Genomic DNA, 25,725 nt, shown 5'->3' with positions numbered 1-25,725 from the left:
GTTTTGCTTTGCATAATGATCTGACTTGGAAATGTTACGGCTTTTATTTTAATTTATATCAGGTCGAAATGCAACCGCATCTCAAGACAACCCGAAAACATTAATTTCCAACTTTTGTCTCCACGTTTTTTTTTTATTTACCTGTGTATTTTGGCTGGAGAGAGCTGATTTGTGTTCATATAAGACGTGCGATTGAATGCAGACATACTTGTGAACCCTCCTACCCGCACAAACAACTACTAAATATAAGTGCATCGCCTTACCCAGTGGTCATCAGCATGGCTGTTGCAGACGACCACCACACGTACGTTTACGCAAACTTTACTGAGGCATGCACTGCACTCACACACACACAGACCTTGACGTTTACAATAATGTAACTTTTATGACGTGTTATTTTTCTTTGTACGGTGTTTTGTTTTGTAATTTAAAATACAACTTTGGCCGAGATGAGCAGGTGGGGTGGACAGCAGATGGACATTCTACCGATCTTATCGAAGGGCTAGGAAGCTGAAAATTTGGCACACATTTCGGTCAAGTCAAAGCTTACAAAAAGACCAATTCGAAAACCATTTTCGTTTAAAATGTGGGCTGTTAAATAATTCCAGCCCGGTGGCTGATTGGTTTCATTTATAGGAGAGGGGTCAGCCTGAAAGTTTTACGTCACAGCACTTGGCGGCTCGTGTTCAATACTTATAAACAGACGACCACCATCAACAGCGAACCAACTAACGTGTCTCTTGCGAAGCGTGAAACCAAAGCCTACAAAGTAAACATTAGCCTGTTGCAAGTTTCTGGTATAGCATGTGAATGCACCCAATACTCATATAATGTAATACGTGAGCTTAATTGAGCAGTTAAATTGTAAAACCACGTACTCAACGGGAGTAAATATTTAGACCTTTTGCCTAACGGGTCAGCACTGAACTTTGTATATACACGTGCAGTGTAACATATGCTCAGAAATCCCCCTCGTGTAGCCTTTAACACTCATACATACATTGGAGCATGCATATGGCCATCGAGTACCATACCTCGGACAGACAAAGATCCCCCCTATAGCCTTCGACTGTTGGGGAAAGTGCTGTTAGTGAGCACCTATGAAGGCCTGCACGTTACACGAGGGGGTGGGTGGCCAGCACCACGGCCTACCGACTTTGTCTAACAAATGCTTATGTTTACACACTGAACCAGTTACTTATTTGCAGCTGAGTCGACCTAGTCGAGGCCCAGGTACCGGTTGAAATAGTTGTCACCGGTGTTGGCCATGAGTGGTAATTGTACTCGGGTCGCCGGGTTCGTAACGCAGCGGGCGAACTGCAACATCACCGCTCCCCGCATAGGGCACACAGATACATACATCGAGAGACACGTTCTTGCTTCTTGATGTTGCTGCTGCTGCTGCTCTGCACTGAATAACAGAGAAGCAGAAGATAGAGGGGGGAAGAAGTCTGGAATGAAGCAACTGGTACCACTCCCCTCCATCCCTCCCCATTTGAGCCACAAGAAAGTAAACACGGCTCCTTTGAAACGCATTTAATGTCAACTTGCAATGAAACGTATTGAGAACACAGCATGGATTTTGACGGGGGGAGGGGGGGCAATAATTTCAGTCTACCACAAAGTAAAACAGCATTTAAGCAGCCCGACAACATAAATGCACAAAACAAAAATATTACAAGTTTTCTGACATCTGTGTTTTTTTTTGTGTTTTTTTTATTATTTAAGCATACAACAGACACGGCTAAAGGTCTCAATCTGAGAGCGTTACTAACGAAAAGAGGGCAGGTTGAGACCAGCATGCATCACGAGAGAGAGAGCTACTACAATACTGTGCATATTTTACAAATAGGAACATCTAAAAATGATGACGATTTTTTTTGTATGTTTGTTGCAAATTAACACAGTTGACACTTACTTCACAGTCCGTTTTATTACGCATCAGGATATGCAGCTTAGAAACACTAATCCAAAATAAACCTGTACATTACGTGTATCTAAGCATTAAAGAGGGCATTAAGTGCAGTCCAAAAGTGACAGGACATTAAAAGTCTTTGACTTTACCGGTTACAAAATGATATCAATCCAGCCATAATATATTTATATATTTTTATTTTTTTATTTATCTTAACTTTTGTTTTATCACACGTGGATTTTTTTAATCTTTACGTTGTTCGAGAGGAGTGTGATCAGCACCGCCATATTAAAAAAAAAAGGTCGAAGCAAATAATAATGATATTCCTCGGATTCGTGTTGTATTTTTTTGCAAGGTGCTGTGCATATGTAAGAGCTAAGACATCGTATTCGGCCCATGTGTGTGTGTGAGTTTACAGCGACGCAGATTTTTTTTCTTTTTTTAAGATTTGAAGTACGAAATAAAATAAAAGAAACAAACTCACATTAGTGTAATAATAATCGAAGTAATAATAATATTGTTCCCTGACAAAAAAAAATGAAAAATACCACGGGATTCCATAAGACACAGAAATAAAATCGGTAGGAATTCTAAACGAATCCTATATAGCTCCCTGCAGGAATTTGAAATTCCTCGCTATTATCCTATTGGACCCCTTTTCAAAACAGAGGGCTTCTCGAGGGTAGGTAGGTATGCATTTTATGCAAGGTGGTCTGCACGCAATGGGCAGACAAAATTCTTAATTAGGTCACTCACCTCTGTCTAAACACAAACGTAATGGTCGTTGACTTTAACCCCTGACCGCAGCTTAGTTACAGAAATGTTAGCGTTAGCCTGCCTCTCTTCATCAGAACACTGAACGAATTCCATACAAAAAAAACACATACAGGTCCCCTAAAATGTGCCAAGAAAATAAAATATTTCCAATTTCCAACGAAAATAATAAAAACAATTTTTTGTAAATATCTCATGCAAAAGTTAAACAAATGCAATGCATTTGAATTACAGTTAGACGAAACCATATGAACAAATGATGGGGTGTGCATGACCACATATCTAGCATGAAAAATAATATTGTTGCGTCCTGGGGCCATGAGAGATAGCGACGGGTCTGGCAAGGCCTTAATCCAGCAGTAGATTGATCATGGCTGATGTTGGTGATGGTGATATGTGTGTGTTGCGCAGAGAACGTTTAAATGTGAATGGAAATAAACGGTAAAGTGTGTTGATCACGTGACTTCACATTCTTCTATTGAGTCGCTGTGTTTATGAGGCTTGGTGAATGGGTGGGGAGAGAGGGTATGGGAAGCCATGAGGTTGTGTTGTGGAGGGAGGGGGGTGGCTTTGGAAAGACCAGGAATGGAGGAAAGGGTGGGGAAGCCCAACAGAGGTTAAAGTTCAGAGGTCATGATCACAAAACAGAGTTTCTGGAAGGTGAAGGATCGCATCTCCAACATCACGGACGCAGATGGTGGGTAAAGGTTGGTAGTTACATGATCACAAATGCAGCTACAGAAAGAACGAGTAATTTTCATGCTTGGCCGCAGAATTTAGTATAGTGCTCGCAAAGGAATGTTGCCTAATTAGGATTGCAAAAGCATCAACGATGCCATAAATACAGTTTGAATCACAGTAAATCGCGCCAAAGTGAAGGATTAAAAAGTAAAGCTGCTTAAAATTGAGCATGCTTATTAATTGTTGTTTTACTTATGTGATGCATTTAAATAAACACTGCCAAGCCGATTTTAGAGATGTGATATTATTGCAATGTCACAGCACAGCAAAAAAAAAATGCAAGCAACATCAATTCGATGAGAAGAAAAATGAACAAAAAAAATAATAAGAAATAAATAAAGAAAATAAATTTGCCATGACATCAGTGGGACTGCCGAGTGCCTCTCTCCGTTCTTTGTGCATCACAGATTGGTGGCGTTAAAGAGTTTGGATCGTAAAAAATCAACAGAAAGCCTCGGCACGACACAGACTGTGCTGTGAAAATGACAGCGTCATTTCGAGTCGACGACGGTTTTGTCTTCCCGCTCCTCGTTCTTTCTCTTTCCCACCACCACCACCACCACCATCTCTCTCTCTCTCTCCCCCGCATTCTCTCTGAGGTCACGGCTACAATGATTCTGCGACGGAGTAAAAGGCGGGTCGGTTTGATGGCGGTGACTGCGATAACATGTAAAAGTTCGGTTTAGCTTCGTCTGCCATTCTGCGGGAATTTTCATTTTTATCTTCCTGACATAGTTTTTGTTTGTTTTGCTTCTTAAGTTTGTTGTTGTTGTTTTGTTTGATTCTTTTTACATATATATTTTTTTCTTTTTTTTATTAGCGTTACGGGTTTTCTTTTTCCTCTTTTCGTAGTTGCCGTGCTTGTAGTTGTAGCTTTCCCTTTTTACTGGGCGTGGATGTCCATAACCTGCCCAACCAAACCGGGATCGCCAGGAGCTCCCATCATGCCGGTGGGGCTGGCGGCTGCCGCCGCCGCTACCGCTGCCATGCTCATGCCGGACGCGTGGCCGCCCGGCATCATCATGGCGTGGTGCGGCGCGTGGTGCAGTTGCGAGGCGTGGTGCCCGGGGAGGTAGGAGTGCATGGGGGCCCCGTGCCCGTGGTGCAGCTGTGACTGGTGGTGGTGGTGGTGGTGATGGTGGTGGGCGGCAGCCGCCGCCGCCGCCATCTGTGGTGAGGTGTAACCGGCGGGCGACATGCCGAGCCCCAGGCCGCCCTGCGTGATGTATTCCCCCGGCATTCCGTGTAGGCCTGTGCGCGTACAAGCAAGGCACACCGGCGACAAAACACAATCAAGAACGTTGTCTCCACCTTGGCCCTTTATAAATATAGACGCACACACACACACACGTACACTTGAATATAATTAATAAATATATGGAGGATCTCTAGCGCTCCCTCTGGTGGAGGCTCTTTAGCCTGCAGGGGCATGAGCCAGCAATTGCAGATTTGCACCTTTACCTTCATACGCGTTTTAAAAGCTCAAGGTGCAGTCCTGCAATTGCTTGCTCAGGCCACAGCTGGCAGCTCTCTGGCCTTCACTCGACGGAGCTCAAGACAGCCCCTCGAGAGGGTATAACATATACGGCAAATACTGTAATAGTTGGTGCATCCGGCTATCGGACCAGTGGCGTGTGCAGAGATTGCTGCGGCGGGCAAGCGTGATTCATATTCTCGCTGGGCAGTGGCGATCCTACACTGTGCACAGCAGTGGTAGGGACTGTCTTTAAAATATTCCACAGTTGCACAGTTTTATCAGGCGGCTGGTGGAGACCAGATGCCCTCATTCTGCGAATGCCACTGATAGGAGCCGTATGGGGGAAGTGGTGGCTTGCGGTCCTGCATACTTTTGCTGAGCAGCATGACAATTGTTAGTTTGGGATTTCATCTTTGTCTTTTTTTGTGCCGACCAATTTATCCCAGTGAGGCTATCAGCATTATGTCGTAATGCAAATAACGCATTGGCGACTATCGCTGAGAAGCGCATCATCACACAGTGCGTTAGAGAAAGGTCTGCAGAAGGAGATATCACAGAGCCACTTTTGAGATCCCTTCAAGTGACCTCTTGCCCACACGCTAGGGGGCAGCACTTTACGACGTGCCCACCATACAGAGAAATGTTCTTGGCATGACAGTCAAAGCATTTTTTTTTTAATTCTCAGAATTGGAATTTAGCCAAATGAAGTGTAGATATATTTTTAAATATCTATATAGATTGATTTAATTTTCATCTGTGATTTCGACAAATCGTCGCAAGTCCACTCGGTACCCCGACCGGAACAAAGAGCCACCTCGCCCACACCTAACCAACGGCACACAACCGCCGCACACGCCACCCCATGCGCTCGTGGATCCGCAGCATCATCACGAGCCGCTGAAGCGTTAAGACGTCTTTTGCGAAAAGCCGATTGATTAAACGCGCTCTCAGCGCTTGTTCCGTAATTTTACATCGAGTTTACTCGAAAGCACGGCATTGTAGGAGCGTAATGCAAACCCATGGCGTGCAGTTTAGCCGTGAATGTATGTGTCCATTAGAGCGAGCGTCCGCGACAAACGGTTACACGTGCACACAGAAGCATGCGTCACGAGACCTTGGAAAACAGCAACGACAGATCAGAATACGACCATTACCGGACTGAATAAATAAACACACTTGTAAAGAGGTAGATACTCCCTTTTGTAAAATGTAACATTGATGCTTACATGATTGAACAAATAATAAGAATAAGAATGGGATATTTTGTTTTTCGTGCATTGCAATCACACGATAGGGAAGAAATAACATCATTCGATTGACAAATTCTATGAACCCCAAGCTCAGTTGTGTAATGCTCTGAGCTGAAAATAATGAGCGTATTGTATATTTTAAGTGGATTGTCTTCCATACATTGTTTATGGTTTGTATTTAGATTAATTAATTTAGTGACGTATTTAACTCCACCACAAAGGATCTGATGTACAGTCTCTCTCCGAGTGCACAATGACCGTACCCTGTGATTACACTCTGGACTCAAAGCATATTGCTACACTCTTAATTAAATAAAGTTATCGCATCGCTCTGTTAATTTAATTGATCACTGAGCGTGTAATATTCGGCCAATTTCAGAGCAGCACATTAAAAATCACCCGAGCTGAAAAGCAATCTCTTTATTTTACATTTTTTTACCCCGCCCTGCTCTCCTTCTTAATGGTTGTATGCGATTGTGTTAAATATTTTGTGATAGGACAGCATTTTTTTTCAGTTGGCGGTAGAATACCATTGCGATTTATTCTCCTATGCCAGGTAATTTAAAAAAAAATATATATAAAACTACATTTGGTAGAGTTCACATGAAGCAGCGGCTGCATTAAGTTTTCTTTTAATAACATCTTCCCAATTGTGGTTGCAAATTACCACTCTGTTATGACATTTAAATGACCCCATGTGGTACCAAGGTGTGATTGAAAAGAACGGCACACACTGGACATCTTTAAATGGTGACGGCCGGTGAATTTTGTAAAATAAAACAAACCAAGGACACTTTGTCAACTATACTGATGAACAATTCAAGGGACACTGCACACTATGACGGTATTGTCATTGTACTTTTAACTTGGGAAATATATTTTAAATGGCTCATTTTAATATATATCCATATTCAAATTACATGTAAAAAGGTTGCATGCATTAAACGCTTATATAAACAAAAGTTTACATAAGCTGCTGTTTATTGGTGTGGGGGGGGGGAGAAACGTAATGGTCCCAAAACAATCTAAGCGTTAGATCAATTATATTGAGATAGTTTGAACTTGAAAGGTAATTAAATTAGGAAACGGTAAACACTGGAGCCATTATGTTTACATTTAATTACGCGCTCCTGCAATGGAAAATTGGCCTCCTGTTTTTCAAACAGGTATAAAGTGGCGTCGTCGTAAAGGCGCGCTGCGTTCAGATTTCCCTCTTCGCTTAAAGCGCCAAAACAAAAAAAATGTAAACCGTACCGAATCTTCGACTTCGAAGGGCGCATGCAGCGCGTCCCTTGAATTGCCAGTGTGATAATAGTAGTAGCAGTAATAAAACAAGTCACGAATCTAAAACAAAACAAGTGTTTAGAAATGGGCATGACAGGGTGGTGAGGGGCAAGGACATGCGAATATGCAGGTAAACAGGAAGAGGAACAATGGAACGGGTAGAACAACTCCAAAAAAATGAAACTAGCTGCCAAACAACTGGCCTTGATTGGACTCTGTAAACCAGCTTTTTTTTATAGCTTTTTTTTAGCAGTTGTGTTTATTTATTCAAATCCCAACCCTCAAATTAAAAAAAAGCAAAAAAAACTCGCATTGTTAGTACTTACTTCCCCCTCTCTGATTTGTTAACTAGGTGAGCGTTACATGTAGTGCCATTGCCCTTCCATTCCCATATTCATGCCCATTCCACCCATAGGTCCTAGAAGGAAGATAACAAAAACAAAAGAAAAATGTATATACCCAGGGAAAATGACAGAGCAATCAGAAAAAACATAAGAATTTGAGATTTTCATGTTTCAAGTGCGAAACCAAAGCAACAAAGCCACCTCTCAATGCAAAGTCATTGAACAAAGTCATTGAACAATTCGAGAAACGTGTTTCATGCGTGCGCGTGTTTTTTTTTTTCCCACGACAGGCGAAAGGAACCGTAGGAACTGAAGAATGATGAATTATGCACGTTAGCGACGGTAGATGCGCAACAACTTAAACAAGTTAATTTGTTGGTTTTTTTACGTTGTTGTTGAATCTGTTTGGTGAGTATTCTGTGCGGTCAAAACGGATCCTCAAGTAATTGTTCACCATTATGCGTATTTTATCAAATGAAGCGCCGAATCGCAGGGCGGATCATAGAATTTCCGTCGCACAAACTTCAACTTGATAGCACAGACTCATTACGTTACCATAATCATATGCAAAGAGTGCGTATGAATATACCGTTATTATTTAAATGTCCATCTAGAGGATTATCAAATGTCTTCGTTTAAAAAATAAACGTATATTTTAATCTTGACTTGAAGCTTTCGTGACTGCAGCAATCCATACTCTTTGGTTCTTTCGGTAAATTTCTACCTACGTGACTTTACCGAAAGAATCAAAGAGTATATCTTAAAATGTTATACTTTGGCAAAATGGCTTTCATACCGTAGTCTATGAGAAGCTAAACAGATATATTATGGATATAAAAAATATATAATTTAATAACAATGTTTTCATGCTTTTAACGTGTGCACCTAAAAATATGCGGTCACAGTGATTTGTGTAAATGTGGTCGTGCTATCAACAAAACACATCAATGTATCAGTCTGCTCTTACAAACACCCCTGTGAAATTGGAAACGATGAAGCTAATGTGAACGTTTCTAAAGCTAACAAGCAGTTTAGGGTTAAACAGATCAATCACTTGCTCAAGACTTAATCTATGCAAAAGTTAACTCAATTGTACAAATACATTGCTCATAGCACAATTGCTCTGACTAAATGCACTCAAAGCAACCCACACTCACAGCGGTTTTTAGAAACAGTTGCAAAGCTAAAAGCTTGACAATTTTGATATTCAATGCAATTAAAGAGCCTTTGTATATAAACTGCATAATTGCCTTATTCTTATTAGCGTAAGTGTCTTTACATTAAGAAACGACATTCTCATGCTCAATTCTGTTTTTTTTAATGGTGCCACCATTTTTTCTACTGAGCACTCACTGATATTCCCATAAAACATGGGAATTCCTGCACATCAAAAAGGGCAGTCATAAACCTGCCCAGCTCCTGGGCCATGATCCCTCTCTTCCCCTGCACCCTTCCCTCACCCCCCCCACATAACCCCTCTCACGCCTTCCCCTCCCCCCTTCCCCAGACTCACCAGGTCCCCTGAGTCCCATGTGTTGCTGGCCGTCCATCATGAAGCCAGCCATGGGCTGCCCGTCCGGACTGTATCCGGCACCTTGACTCACTGGAGGGGAAATTTAGGAGTTCCGGCTTCCGTTAAAATATAGATAACTCCACAACAACAACAACAATAGGCACTCCAAAAATCAATCCCTTTCCACAGGTGCAAAATAAAACTGGAGCGCGCACTCTCACGTGGTGTACGCACGCGCGTACCGTCGCGCACGCACGCGCAAATATGCAAAGATCACCAATGTATAGTCCACACGGACTCCATGGGGAGCGAGTCGTGATGGCGAGCACACATTAAGGTCGGCAGGGCACAAGAGGTGGCCGGTGTGGACGGCACCATGCCCGGCACAAAAACACGCATTTTCACACCATCAGAAATATGGCACATGGATATTTTAACAAAAAGACAAACAAATAAATCCGTTGCGCTATTTTACCGTGTGACCAAATACAATGGCACGTGTGGTGCGTAAAAAAAATAAAAATTGAGGCCCGGGAATGCAACACCTTCTAGAGAACGTCCATCGGAGGAGATGGAGTAATGAAATCGGCTCGATAATGACGACGATGAATCTCGCGATGCTATGTAATGTGGGGCGATCGAGTGAAAAGGTGCAGAAAGCGTCCTTTGTTGGAGTCATCACTTTGCTCTTGTGTCCTCCTGGCCGCTTCTATAACTGCCGCCCCTCTTAGCTCCCTTTCAATCCATACAAACGCACAAAGAATGATCTTGCGACTGACGTGCGCACCAACGTTATGGTTGGGCTCGTGTTTACCATTAAGTCAACCGGCTGGGCACCACTTGCCTGAATAAAGCACTCCCTTTCCGTTGTATTATTTTGTCACTGCCGATCCAGGTGGCAGAGAAATCGCATTAAAAACTAAAATAAAATTATTTTCAACCTCAGCGAAATTAAAAAAAAGCTAAAATAATCACGTCTTTTTTTATTAGATTTTTTTTTTCCGGGGGGCCAGCGATTCGTGCTATCCTGGGTGTGTGACCCGAATCGGCCATTTTCCGCGACCTTACTGCCCATTAATCACACCTCGGCCTGCCGTCTGACATCGCCATGGCGACTGCGGTGCAGAATCATGGGAAAGGGGGGGAAAAATCCTTTTCGCCATCGCCCAGACAGAGCAGGCTGCCGTAAATTATGAGGCACAGCTCTGCCATTAAATTGCGCCTGTGTGGCAGTTTGAAAAACAGCGCCAGCGGTTTTTTTTACTAGGGCATTTACTTACTTTTAGAATATAGGCTTCTTTATCTTTACTGTATGTGTACGTGGTCATAGTCTCATGAGGCCCGAGTGGCCACAGAGAGAGCGATGATGATGATGATGTGTGCGATAACGACAGACTAAACAGCTTTGTTTCAAGCAAGGCGGCTTGCGCGATTGTATCTGTACTCACACACGACCGTACTGTATCCACACGGTCCTGTGCTGTGTTGGGCCCAATTTTTTCACGCGACTATATTTTTACATAGGAAATTTCTGTATAAACGGTAAATTAAAAAATTACGTGTGCCGTGAAATGATGGCCATATCCGTTTTAAGAATTGCCATGGCCACTCTGGGAATAGCTAACATGAAATCAAGCCAAAGGAAAATAACCACTTTCAAATTATACAAAGTCACAAATAATAGCTAAACAGAGATTTAGGCGCACCGCTTTGCCGGCTTGCTGTAATATAACGTTAACGTAATAATGGAACGGTGCAATGGAGTTCTGGTGAGCTTTTTAAGTCACCATTTTTGCCAAAAGCACAAATCATATTGAACCCAAAGGGAGAACGGAGATGGTTGGTTTGGCATGGGCCATGATTCCACGGAACACAATGGGAAACCCCCCACACCTGTCCCAGTTTCCCCCATTTTTCGTAGCCAAGTGAGCTGGGCCCTTCTGGTCCATGGGCCACAGTGCAGTCACACTGCCTGCACACTCGATGTTGCTTGTTGTGCAACGCTCAATAGACTTTGCCTCTCCTGCTCATTCAGATATTAATTCAAAGCATTGCCACAATGGCTGAATAGCAATTAACAAAATAACTAACTAGATGTCAAAGTTGATCTGTAACATTAACAATGAATAGTTATGATAACTTACGGAGGGAACAGTGCCGTAGTAGTTAGTGTACCGCATAGTAAACACAGCCACCTGAGTTCAATTCCTTGCCACAGCTCAAATCAATAGTGAGTGACATCTGATCCAGTCCTGGGCACGTCCTTTCACAAACTTGCTCTGGCCAGCGTGGTGATACACGGCTAAGACCCCCATGACCGACAAGGCATCAGGGAGGAATCAATCCATCCATCCATAGGTAGACTGAGAATGGCCAACATGTTCATTTTATTCGAGCATTCATACGATTATTCACAAGCCAAGTCTTCATTGGCATAGCTTCAGTGGAATGCGAGAGAGAGAGAACCTATAGTATTTGCAAGTAGAGGGAACAAATCTGGCATAGTGTCCAATCTGTAGAATGGCACACAGTATTCAGGAAGGGATTCCATTTCAAACACTAACGCTCATGACCCAGTGGCTGATGCCCTGACATATAACTTGGGTAGCACTATTTAATAATCCTTTGATCTATCCGTATGTATATGTATGGTGGTTCAGAGAATATCACCGAAACCGCTCTGCCAATTTCAATTCATGGGGAGTCCTAGGCTAGGCCTACGACATGCAGATCCTGCCCGAATGGTTTAAATAATTATACAATAATTACCACAGATTTTATTATTCGACCGATTCGGCTTAATGGCCACGATGGAGGTTATCCGGACCTACCATATGCGAAGGTCTGGCCTGTTGGTGTAACCCCCTTTCCGAAATCATACGTCCTCTCCCCATTGCGCTGTCAGCCCCCCCCCACAACTTGTAAAACTTGTAAAACGATGGCACCACCAGTGCCAGTTTGCACGGGCAACGACGCCGTGGCTGGCAAGTCTTGGCAAGGTGCGCGCCTTGCATACGCAATGTCTATCCGCGTGCTGTGTTCATGTGCTGTGTTCACGTGCTGTGTTCACGTGCTGTGTTCACGTGCTGTGTTCACGTGCTGTGTTCACGTGCTGTGTTCACGTGCTGTGTTCACGTGCTGCTTGTGCACTGGATCTTTACAAAAATAGTTCTGGCCGCGCTGACAATTTCGGCAGACTCCTCGAGAACTTATGACTACTGGCGAGTGTGCGTAAAACTGTCAAAAAATAAATAAGTGGACTTTTATTTCCACCCCCCTCCCCCCACCGTACTTTTTGGAAAATCTAACTTAGAATTGGCATGAGTCGTAAGCTGTTGTTTTGGTGTCAAATTTCTCATGACAGCTGACATGGGAGCAACCAACTCGGGGTGTTCGTGTGTCTGTGCCTCTGTGGCGATGGCTCAGTCAGCGAGTGGACACTTGCCTGCTCGGTTGGACTGGTCAATCATGGGCTGCACTATCCGACGGCGAGCGTTGATGAACCTGCACACAAACACAAACGGCAACGGCAAAAAACAACAACGGCGACGACGTGAGTTGAGACAGAGAAAGATGAATGAAGCAAATATTTGGTACGCAAAGGGTTGAGACTGGATAGTGTGTTAATGGGTCATCACGGAGCTGAGCATCGGTGTCAGTTTATTACGTTTCTGATCCAGCTGGCGAGGATTGGGCAAAACTTAGCCCACTGTTGACCCAAGCAACTCAAGGGCACAGACCAAGCGTGTCTAACCGAACGTCGTGTGCTGTGGGCTACGTCGAGCCTGTTAGAAGCAGTACGGTACGTTGTTGTACTCTACTCCTATGTTCCCCGCCTCAAAATACTCGCACGGATTGGCGTGGTCAAATGACCTCCACAACCTGCACGGCAAGGGGGAAGTCCTCATCCAGAAGTGGCCTGTGACAAGGGCTGTTCACATTGTACGAAGAATGTTATAAAAATAAAACACGTTACGTTCAGAGATAACGGAAGAACGTTTTTGGTAATGGAATGTTAAATGAATGCATAAACCAACAGTTTTCATGCCATCCTCTATAGCATAACTCTGAACATCAATGCCTTCACCCCACGTTGCAACGGCATAAGTGCATAAACAGTGGGCCTTAAACATTGTCATGATCCATCATCATTTGTACGGCCCTGCTAACCACATTCTCTGCGTTACATTTGATCTTGGCATACCATATCAAAACAGCCATTCTGATGCCTAACATGATGCTTGTTATTGTGTTCATTTTATAGATTTGGGGAGGGTGGGATGAAAATGCTCTTAAATAAGATTTTCACCGCCCCCCACCCTCCACAAAATTATCTCAATCGCCTCTTCTTCTCAGTCTCCTTTCATTTTCTAACCGCTTCAAACACCAACTGTGCCGCGCTCACTTCACGTTCACGCGTGCGACGCAGCCGGTATTCGCCCGCACTTATCTCTGTGTCACGCGCAGATTACCACGTAGGCCTACGATGCCACACCAGCGGGGCGTTGTTCTCAAGCCTTTTGCCATAATAGAGAAGGACGTTACGGGTCTGAAATAGGTAGGGCGTGAAAGAAAAACAGGGAAATAACGTTGGTTGTGTGTCCGACCTATTCCCCTTTGTGTCCATCCATTCCTGGTTGTGTGTCCACCCGTTCCCCGGTTGTGTGTCCACCCATTCCCCGTTGTGTCCATCCAGTCCTCGTTGCGTGTCTATCCATTCCTCGTTGTGTGTCTATCCATTCCCAGTTGTGTGTCTGTCCATTCCCAGTTGTGTGTCTGTCCATTTCCAGTTGTGTGTCTATCCATTCCCCATTATGTGTCCATCCATTCTTGGTTGTGTGTCTATCCATTCCCGTTTCTCGACCTACTTCACCGCCAAACAACACAACGTGGCAACTGAACTCCCCTCCACACCGCACCCTCTTTCTCCCTCTCTCTCTGAAAACCACCACCACCACGAGCCTCATCCCTCTATTCCCAGCTCCCCATCACAACATCCCCGCACCCCCACCTCCCCATCACTACATCTCCCCAGCACCCCCCCAACTCACCCCCACCAATAGTACCGCAGCCGCTTTCTTCCATACAGCTAGCTCTGCTGAAATGGGAACTTGTGGGGTTACCGCGAGGTCAGGCTGGGTGGCAGAGTAACCTTTCTAAATCCAGAAACGCTTCACTACAAGCTCTATCGGAGGCTGGCTTGGAGAATTTTCGATATTTAAGGCGGGCTTCGTGCCACAATATTTACTGCAAAGACGTCTCGAGGAATCACCTCTTGAATGGTTGTACGCCCCAACCAGATTTATATTATTCCAATTTATATTACCTCTGGCACACGGAATAGTGCGAAATGATTAAACTGCGTTTTGTGTATAAATGGTTTTCAAAATAAAGTGTCTAATTCCAGAGATTTGACAGGGTGAACGACGGCACGTTTGTTCTCATATTTGATCCATTTTTAAAGCACAATATTACATTCTTTGGACAAGCAGTTCCACCGTATAAACCTGGGATAAAGTCAGAGATAAATCATATCCTCTATCCCACCCCATCATTGTGGACTCTTCCAAGCTACAAGCAGTGCATCCGTCTTAATCATGATGCAGGGGCTTCGGTACACTGTTTATATTGAGGCAAATCCAAAGTACGGGGAGTTCTGAATCTCTGGCAATTGCATTTTCGAACAGTTTAACCCCTGTGTAGAATAATACAGCCAATTTATTCCGTCGGTATATTTATTTATTTATTTATTTTGCACACCGCTAAGACAACACACTAGAGCAGGACTGGAGTGCTTTTGGAAAACTGACAACGAAAAGCAACCGTAATCAATGCGTGTCCCGAAGAAGAAACCATTCAATCGGCGCACGTTGCCCACTACAATAAAGGGACCTGCCTCACGTGCAGGAGTGAGACGCGTTGCGGCGTCGTCGCAACGACGACGGCGTGGGGAAGAGGCCTTAAATCCAGCGGTGGATAAACGGCAACGCGTAAACCGCGGCATCGACGGAGCAGTTGTACGGTCACAGGTTACTCATCTGCGGCTGGCATTCAAGTGCTGCTGTCACGCGCCTTTGTTCAACAATGGCGCACAAACTACCGCGTGGCAGACACTCGCATTGTAACAATGGCAGCACCCTTTGCAAACAAAAGGGCATTTTGCTACTCTTTGCATGGCAACAAGTTGGGACACATCTGGCCGAGTGGGTTAAGTGGATTTTTTTGAAAACTGCGCCACCGCCGCCGCCGCGCGTGCGCGGGTGTGCATGAGTTCACGCCGCTGCGGGGTAAACTCTCGACCTCTGAACTTCTTAGTCGAAAAGCAGGCCCTTCATAAAATATTGCCGTCGCGGGCCTTTCTCAGCTGTAGTTGATGTGCGAAGATCACCGAATCCATTCAAGAGGCTTCTGACTCATCCTGCCGCATATCTAAGCCACCTACGGAGGCCCGCCACTTCCCCCACAATTCCCTGGTCTTTCCACACGGCGTCAGCCACAGAAAAAAACGAGGATTTGCTCCTGAAATTACAAACGGCACGCTCCAAATTGCTGCCCCCCCCCCTTTTATATTAACTCGTGATGTGCAACTATGGAGCAATGGTTAGTTGGTACACTGTGTTATAAACCTGGTGATCCGAGTTCGATTCATAGCTATATCTGACATCAGCGGTGGTCGGGTGATATATGAAACCAGTCTTGGACACGGCCCCCACTTCCTTCGCCAACCCGCACTGCCCAGCGTGGTGAAGTATGTTCATGAACAACCCCCCTTATGACCGACACAGTAGTGGGCTGACAAAGGTAAAACATGAATTCGGATTAAGGCTCCACTTTTTGATGTGTCCACAAACGAGACAGACATGATGAGCATTCGGTAATATTCCTTAGTTGGAGGTTGACCAGCAGCGACCGATTGCCGCTGTGATTGACAAAGAATGCAGTACATTTATTTTAGAGACCTTTCTCAATCCGCTGCTGGACGGAGACCTTCCCACTCTCGTGTTCCCTGCTACACTTACGAACGTGCCTCATCAGTGTTGTACCATATAAATGCCAGAAGCGTAGACATCTCTAGGACACATGCATCCAATCCATCCACCTTCTTAAATCATTTTCACCACTCAAGCAACTCGTTTGTACAAGACGCAAGCACCGCTGAAGTGTACACCCTAACCTCCCCATACATTTCAGCTCCCTTCAAAGTTGTATTCACCAGAACCATAATCGCACAACACTGCTATCCCAACGATGCAAGACACTGCTATTGCCGCCATATTGCAATTACCCAGACTGCTTTGCGCAGCTGTGATGCCACTCCACCAAGGATTTGCCAAATTTTGGCCACTGCCACGTACAGACAAATTTGAAGCAGTGATCTATCGACCATTATTTTAAGACTGTCTACGCCCAAAGTGTACGGGTTAACCTTGAAAGAACATTGTAGGTTATGTTACCATTAAAATTCCTACATTTCTAATTAAGTAATAAGAGGCATGAAAAGCACAACAAAACATAACAATTGAGCATCTAAGAGTCCGTACGGGAACTATCAGCAATGCGGAACATTAATGGGCCCACGGAAGTCTTTGATGGAGTGTAAAGGTGTTAACCTTTTGCTGAGAAATCTTTTGCGGGTCAACCTTGGCCAACAATCCCCACAAATGCTATTGCAAACATTAATTATCCTGGTAATTGGCACACGCACGTAATCCGCAACATAAAGTTGTCCTTATTTTAAACACGTGAAATATTACTCCCCGAAAAAAAAAATTTGAGGAATTTTTTTTTAAGTTGGTTTGGGTTAATCAGTCTTAACTCCTGCTTTGTGCACTGACCCGGCACGCAAAGTGCTCGCTACATGACCTCCATTTACGCTTTGTAATGAGCGTAAGTACGTGGCTGGAACGCGTAAAAATATATATAATAATAATTACTACAACAGAGGAACAAAAAATGTAATTGAAAAAAATTCCAGGATTTGAAATTTAAACTTTTTCTGACCTTTTACATATTCGGCTCGAGCTAATTTGTACTGCCACGAAAACCAAGATGACCGATTGGTGGGATTATAAGCTGTGTTGTAATAAGAGCGAACTTTTTTCTCTACCCCCTCCCCCTCTTCTTCCACTCCACCCTTTTCAAACGAATTCAATGTAACTGCAGAAGCACTCGAGCCTGTGTGCAAATAGTAATGGTACCGGGTTACTTTTGTACACAATGTTGCCGCTGTCACCTGCAGCGCAAACACACCTAATGCACACAAAGGTAGAGTTCAACGGAGAATAATAAAAAAATATATATGGAAAAAAAATCTGTCTCACACTCGTTTAGTTTACGCTGAGCAACGCAAAGTCGCGCACGCCTCTAATCCGGCGGCTTGGGAGGCGGGGTTAGCGGAGCGCGCAAGGATGGGACCACCGTGTGCGAGACACAAGGGCCAGTAAGGTGCCTGTGGGAGGCAGTGGAGCAAGTAGGACTATTACCCACCAATCTGCCTATGACTCAACGATCCTGCCTGCCACCAAATCGCCCAGCTGTACGGCCCAATGTCGTCAGATGTCAGAAGCTAAGCAGGTTTGAGTCTGAAGTTGTCATTGGATGGGTGAGAAAATAGCACGTGCCCGGTGTGGCGAGCAAAAATACTCGAAGAATAACGGGACAACCAGAATAATAAAATCTGCCTCCAAATCAGTCGTAACACTTACATAATGCTTCCCCGATTAAATAAATAAAAAATGCGTATAAATTATAATGTTTTGACCACAGGGACAATGTTAGTAGCACAACTCCTAACATGCCACTCAGAGATCAAGTTTGTGTAATTATTTTCTGAAACTGTGTCAAGGCACAGTTTGAGAGCCGAGCGGGGGACGAGTAGTATCCTCTAAAAGGGGCTCTCTCGGGCTTCCTAGAGTGGAGGCCCTTCCAACAGCACCGGTCGGAATCAAGCAATTGCAAGGCTGCACCTTTACCCATTTTTAGACTGCCACTGCAAGAGCTTTGTGAATTTGACTTGTGCAACAACAACAACAACAACCCCACTTGGTTCACTTGAGATTTTGCTCTGGCATTTGCAAACGCTGAATTCATGTCATGTGACAAAGATATTTACGTAGCAAAGAAACACGTGCAAAAGAAGGTGACGCGGGTCAAGTGGAAATTGCATCTAGATACGGTTGTGTGGAACATAAACAACACATGTTTTTCTTGCACATCCAGCGTCTTTCTGATAACATGGATGCGCGCACGTCCAGTTCAGCAACTTAGCAGATGCAATGCATAAACAATCGTACAATTACATCATTTGTAATGCTCGCATCTGACAACAAGGCACCTGTTCCCATTTAATCAGATCCCAATCGCTCCCGTGAAGAATTCCTCTGTCGTGGGCCGTTTGGCGAGCAAGTGACGGGTCTATAGCGGCAAACTTGCCGTGAGCGCTGATCGGAATAACGCGGCAACTTCAGGCTCGCAACTGACTAATGAAACATTGTATCGAAGAGATAAAGCAGATAGGCGGGTCGGCCTTTTTATGTTTCACGTCAAGGCCACGGGACTGCAAAGGGGCACATTGCACTTGATTTTGGACTCTGTGCGGCTCACGCACCACGTGGCACCTTGGGAGGTGCAGATGCTGTTTCGAATTGGCACGTTCTGTTTACGTGACAAACCTTACTAAAAGGCTGTGTCGGGTGGTGGCGGGTTTAACGACACATTCATATTTACGCAATATAACCCAAAAACCTCTATTATGGAGATGCCGTTTCACAGCCGTGTGTGGATCTATGGTAATACGGCCACCACAGAGTTGCGTTCTTCCCTCACGAAATTGATCATCTGTTAAAATGTGATTTCTTGAACCTGCTAAGGTGGGCAAAAGGATGAGAAAATATCCTCGGTTTTTCTACTGAGACATTATTATACATACAAAACAGATACTATTTCTAATGATCTAAAAAACTAATATGTTTCGCATCCTTACAATATTTACTTGTTAATTATGTCACGCGGGTCATACAGCGGTGGATTTACCGTGGTTTATGTTAACGATGACGTGCGAGTCTGTACTTTTGACAACACCGCACATTGGGAGAAAAAACAATCTTAGCGTGCCACCCTGGTAGATTCACATCCCAGCCCAGGCCCGTCTCACCTCTCCCCCTATCCCCCACCCCCGTATATACCAACGCAGTGCGGGGAGCTTGTGATAGTCTCTGGCTGCCACCTGGAAGGCATGCCTGCGAATCTGAGGGTAGATCACAGCGCTGGCAACGGACAGGTTTGAGCATCTGCGTCACCTCAGGCTGACCGGGTTGCCTTCGCTCTGACCGCTTTGCGATCAAACAACGAGCGGCGCTACCTTGACTTGGGGGCACACTCTGCCCCCCCCCCCCTTCCCCTTCCGTGGGCAATTGACCCGAATGCAATGAAAAAAAACCTGTTAGCCAGGGGGGGCTTATTTGATTTCGGGGGAACCAGTTAATCCCATCCTTGGCCCGTGAGAATCAATTGTTAAAATCAATCTGCCGAATGGATTCGCCGTGAGATCGGAATCAGCCCGACGCCATATTGGGAATCGATCAAACGCGCGTCGGTGACAAACAGCTCCCGGTTTGTGCAGGCGGATGGCGGACAGTGAGACGGTGTCGCGGCACAGACACCTGTGCACCCTCCGCTGTGTGGGCGCAGCAGCAGCAGCATAGGAACACTCCAAGAACTTTCCCACTGGCAGACAGTTGCCTCCTTATCTCTCTTTTTATCTAGCAACACCAGCAGCAGCAGCAGCGGCAGCAGCATCCGGCAAACGCTTTATATGATCGAGGAGATACTAAGTTGCTCAATGGAGTTCCTGAAGAAGCTCCAGACACGTTGAGAGATACGTTGAGTGGCATAATGCCGGATGTCACGCGGTACAACCCGATGACACATCGGAGAACCATGGTCATTCTTTCCATAAACTTCACTCAATGATGCCGCCACCCCCTATGCCGAGGACTTGGGCTACCAGACTGACTGTTTTTCGCCTCATCCACATACCACCCTGCCGCAGGTGAAAACCCCTTCCCTCTCTCAGCTTCTTCGCCCGTGCCCTTCCACTCTACAATTCCCTCCCCTACTCTCTATTTTCCAGACTTCTTGTGGCTGTTTAATTCAATAAACTCACAAACTCTTATCTCTTATACTTTCAATAGTGCTGTTTGTTCCTGGCCGCTAAGAATGTTGAACCTTTGGGGACTGGGCTCTGCAAGCGTGATTAAAGAATGGAATTATGCGATCTAATCCAATAATGAGTGGATCGGTAGTGCGGTGGTTGGTGCACTGTGCTATGAATAAGATTATCGGAGTTCAATTTCCGGTCACGGCTTACATCAGTGGCGAGTTATATCTGAACTTTTCCTGGGTCCACACTTTTCAACAACCTCCACTCACCAGCGTGGTGAGGCATGATCAAAAATCTCCTCGACCGACGCGGCATGGGGAGGCCTTCATCCAGCAGTGGATTGACACAAGGCTCATACAAATAAAACAAAAAAGTTTGACGAAGCTAAATGTCAGGAAAACTAAATTTATGTTAAACAAGATTGCTAAACAACTGAAGATTATTTATCCAGGTAATCCCATCTCAGGTTGAAATATACTTTTTTTCAGGATGGTCCTAGATTGGGGTGTCTGGGCAAGTCCATCAATGAGTGGCTTGTGGGTGGAAATCAAAGTAACTGGAGAAAAACCATGCATTTGGTAACACTGAAAGCTCTACACACATAGGTTCAAGAATCTATTGCTGTACTGCCATCTCATGGCCAGCGACAATACCTCACAGAGCAAGCCTACATCACCTTTCTCTTTTGTTTGAATATATACCAATTCATCCATTAAACACACACTTCAGACCAGGGCTTAATTTCTCACCCGAAAACTATTTTTGAATTGCTGGTAGACTGCATGTTCCACATTTTGAGCTTCTTTTGCACCGTACATAGCCAAACGTGCTCATCGGAGGCGCGGGGTAGACGCGTGATCAGTAGCCACCGCCAGAGTGACAGGAAAACCGGATGTAGTGTGCCAAGTGCAGGGATATTCTCCGGGTAACAAACCCGGACGGGCCCAGTTGGAAATGAAGCCTTGCTTCGACCGAAACGGCAACTTACGTTGCACGTGAAATAAAAGGTGGGAGAGACGATACCCAGGATGGCAAGAGCGCCTCATCTCCCAGTGGTGAAACAAGTCCTGCTGCGTGCATCACCTTGTCACATGCTGCCAGTAATCCGGATTCTGCCCTTGTCCAAACCCAGTCTGCCAGCGGTGTATCAGCCCGCCCCACCCTCCCTCCTCGCCCGTTTCATATATTAACCTCAATTAAATATTAAACCTCGCCTTCGAATGCGAAGGTGTTCCTGGTGAAATCAGCTGTAATCGAATTAAGTCGGCGCTGCCCCGTGGACTCCGCATCCGCAGCGGTGTCAGGGGGGTGTGGAGGCTGCCGGGGACTCTGTTGTGGAGTCGAGGGAAGGGTGTGGGGGGGCCTGTGTGCGTGTAAGGAGACTGTTCATCTAACAGCGATTGTTATGGTGATGTTCGCAAAAACAAAAAACAAAACATCGTGCTGCGTGACTTGGACAAACAACGATGGATTTTTATTTTTTTTGCACGCGTTTTTATATTTTTGCCGACAGGCGACGGCAGCTGTACATGCGTTGCTTGGATGTATATTTGGAGAGGTTTTGAGGAATTGTCAGGCCAGGTGGTTCAGCGGTAGAGGCAGCGGCTCCCAAATCGCAAGGCTGCGAGTTCAAATCCTGGTTTGGGGTGGACTCAGCCCATCATCCTCCTTGTGGTCGCTAAAGCGAGTAGTACTTAGCGGGTAAGTAAACAGTGGTTGTCCTGTGGAAAGACTCGCCTCTGCCAAAGGAATGTTGAATTTCCACGACCGTCTCAGGGTGGTAAACAGAAGATGAGCACTGGGCTCCATGCTCGCGTGAGCAGGAAATCACTTCTCGACTCGACTTTTGGGGATTAAACAAACAAAAAACCCAACAAAAATCCTCGCTTTCATTTTTTTTTGCTTTTTTCTGCTGGCAATACAGATGTACACATCTGCTGTTCTGCCGTGCACTGCGGCACAGAGCCACTCTCCGTTAGCGCAGCGAGTGGCTGCAACCAATCATCTCGGTCAAAATGAAAACTTCCGCAAGTGGCAAGACACATTAATCCCGCGACATTCGTGCGGCGGCTGTGGTACACGCGCGGGCTCGAGAGCGTGCAGTTTAAAAGGATTGTTCAATTCACTCGCAAGCACTCTTGGTGTTGACAAGAAATGACAAAAAAAAAAGATCTCTATAAGTAAAGCCTGCACATTTTTTCTTTGCCCTTTCAAAATTACAAAAAAGGGCTCCGCGCTCGGGCGCGACCACACGACTGCGTGTGACTTGAGCATTTGTGCGTCTGCACGGCTGTTGACATTTGTATCTTACTGCCGTAAATGTGCTGGATTTATTAAGCACGTTTTATATATATCGCATTGCATAGCTGTGTTAAGTGGCGGACGATGTGACAATCCAATTGAGCTGTTGAAGAACTAAGCCCCAAAAATTGTTTGATTTCGTGGACATGCTGTGTGTACAATGGGACTAGTCCCTTTTAAATGGGCTTTGTGTGTGACCTATCATACTGAAAGTGGGTTTCTGACATGTAAATGTGGCTTTCGAGGGTAAATCTCTTGTGTGTGTGGGCCTTGTCTGGCCACTCACATTACCTGCCACACTCACAACTATTCACCAAGGATTTGGCAAACATCCCCAAGTATGAAAATGAGTCTCGAGACTCAGTGAGGTTTCCCTCGGTAAGCAAAATATACTTATTTGCGTTTTTGTTTTTATTATATTGTAATTTTGCTTTCATTGCATTGGCGACAATTCACTACCTTGATAAAAGCAAGAGGACATCATTTGGATGAGTATCTTGTCACGTGGTTTTTTTGGTATCCTAGTCACATGATTCTCAGGAGGATGTGATTGTTCTGTAGGTCCCATTGTTATTCGGGTCTTTTTCTTTGCTCGTGGAATTAAACCACAGCCCCCAGAAGGAAGAAAAAAAACCCTCACTTCAACGCCCCCAAACGTGAGAAAAATAATCCCAATTATTTACCCAGACGAGACTGGACTGAGTCACGTGCCCTTCGCCAGGAATGTTTGGCTTCACGTGGGAGGAAACTGAAGTGCGTGGAGAAAGCGCCCACACGTACGCCCGGGCTGAAACTCAACACTGCCGTTGCTTAGTCAACTCACAGTCCTGCTGCCTACAATACCTAGCAAGCCCCGTCGATTACCAATCCCGGTAGCAATGGTGAGGCTTAACCTCGCTAGCTTAAGCTTCCGAGATTCGACAAGATCCGACCCATCGAGGGTCGGATCTTGCCGTACATGCAAAGCTGCGCAACGAGAAGACACTTCCAGCTCTAAGGTGGCAATAGATGAAGGCGCAAGCCCGCATTTGCATGCTCATGCCACTGCTGGTGGCAGGGTCCTCCACTGGAGGGAGATCGGGAGAACCCACCCTGAGGCCATGCGGCCTACTTTTACAAACCCGCCAGGCGTCTTGGAAGAGATGGAAATATCCCCGAATTACCCCACGTAAAACGTTAATTCAGGAATTAACACGTGGATAAAAGTCTCCGGGTATATATATATATATTTTTATTTTTGCTTCTCATTCTCCTTCTTGCCCTGCTTCTCTCGTTTCGCTTGGCCCGAAAAACAAATACGGCTCATTTCAGTAAAGGAAGATGACCATCCTTGGGGCCAATGGCTCCCTCGGGGGGGGGGAGGAAAGGCAGCGGTGACGGGGGGAGGGGGCAACTTTCTCGCTAATTCCTCCGGTGTGAGGGCTGGCGTGTATAAAGGATTAGAACGCTGCTGCTCTCTAAACCGTAAAGGCCGGCAAGGGTATTAAGCGTAAACCCAGAGCGGGGCTCGCCCATTAATGAGTAATGGGCGTCGAGGCACAAATATCACGAGTGTGTGTGTGTGTGTGCAGGGGTTTTCGGAATCACGCACACATGCGCGCACCACTCACACGCACACAGAACAAAGACAAAGATCGACCGAATAGCCTTCAACAGACTACTGGGAGGCACATGCTGGTTGCGAGATGTACCCGTGAACGCTGGCATGGCACACTGGGAGGGTGGTTGGCCAGACACCACGCCCGGCCGTCTTTGTCTCCCCGGTGGTGATGTTCACACACAGCACCAGGTACTCATTTGCGGCTGAGTCGACTCAGGGGAGGCCCAGCAACCGGTTCAGAAATTCGTCACTGTTTTTGGTAGCCTTGAGCGGGAACTGAACTGCACTCGGGTGTCCGGATTCGTAGCGCAGCGCAGTAACAGCTGCACTACCGCTCCTCACTTATAGACACACACACGCACACAGACACACTCGCATACAAAGATCCATCCACTCCCTCCGGTTTACCGTTACGCACACACCATCGGGCAAGTGTTGCTGTAAGTGAGCATCTTTTAAGGTTGATAGGCAAGGAGCCTATACTTGCGTTTAATGATGAGACACCGTGTGTCGAAACCGGTCCAGAGTTTTACTTGGGTTGAAGTTAGGCACTTACAGAAAGCCTTGTGGTTGATGGCAAGTAAAAAAAAAGTTTATTTTTTTTAAGTGGAAGGACGGATATATGAAGGAGAAACATCGTCTACTTATTGAAGCTGTTAAGGTTGGCATTGCAAACAAACCGGTGGCGTGGTAAGTATCAGGTCTGCCTACATTTATCTTCACAATGATGATGTTTACACATGCCACCAAATGCAAAACTTCAATGAATAGGCCCTCTGAGCAACAATTGCCACTGATATTATGCATTCATGGGTGCACTAATGACACAGAAACATCATTATATACACATGCGAACATACAAATACAAACACATAAATGCAGTGATATATACATGTGAACACACAAATATAGATATATAAAGACAAAGATCCCCCATTTAGCCTTACCAGACTGTTGGGGAAAGTGCTGTCAAGCGAGCACCTATGAAGACCGGCATGGCACACAAGGGAGTGGGTGGTCAACACCACGCCCGGCAGCCTTTGTCTACCGAGTGGAGATGTCTACAAACCACACCAGGTACTCATTTGAAGCTGAGTCAACCTAGGGGAGGCCCAGGACCAGTTTGAATATTCGCCACTGTTACTGGTCGTGAGCGGGAATCGAACTCGGGTCGTAGCACAGCGCGCGAACCGCTACACTACCGCTCCCCACTATATATACACACACACACAAATACAGACAAAGACAAACACGAAGACAGACACACACATGGCACACACACATAAAGATAAAGTTCCCCCTTTTAGCACAATCGACTGTTTGGCCAAGTACTATGAGAGATGCATCTATTAAGGTCGGCACAGC

General features: G+C 45.4%; 1 pseudogene; it reads right to left on the bottom strand.

Moving 5' to 3' along the window:
- Positions 1 to 1,521: 1,521 nt before the first annotated feature.
- LOC116947347 (homeobox protein Meis1-like) overlaps positions 1,522 to 25,725 on the bottom strand; it is a 146,484-nt pseudogene continuing 122,280 nt past the window's right edge.

The sequence above is a fragment of the Petromyzon marinus genome, chromosome 29 (assembly GCF_048934315.1).
Source record: "Petromyzon marinus isolate PM22_M1 ecotype Great Lakes invasive population chromosome 29, UKy_Petmar_22M1.pri1.0, whole genome shotgun sequence".
NCBI lineage: Eukaryota > Metazoa > Chordata > Hyperoartia > Petromyzontiformes > Petromyzontidae > Petromyzon > Petromyzon marinus.
Note: the sequence above shows the minus strand (reverse complement) of the source record. Positions and strands in the feature narration are given on the sequence as shown.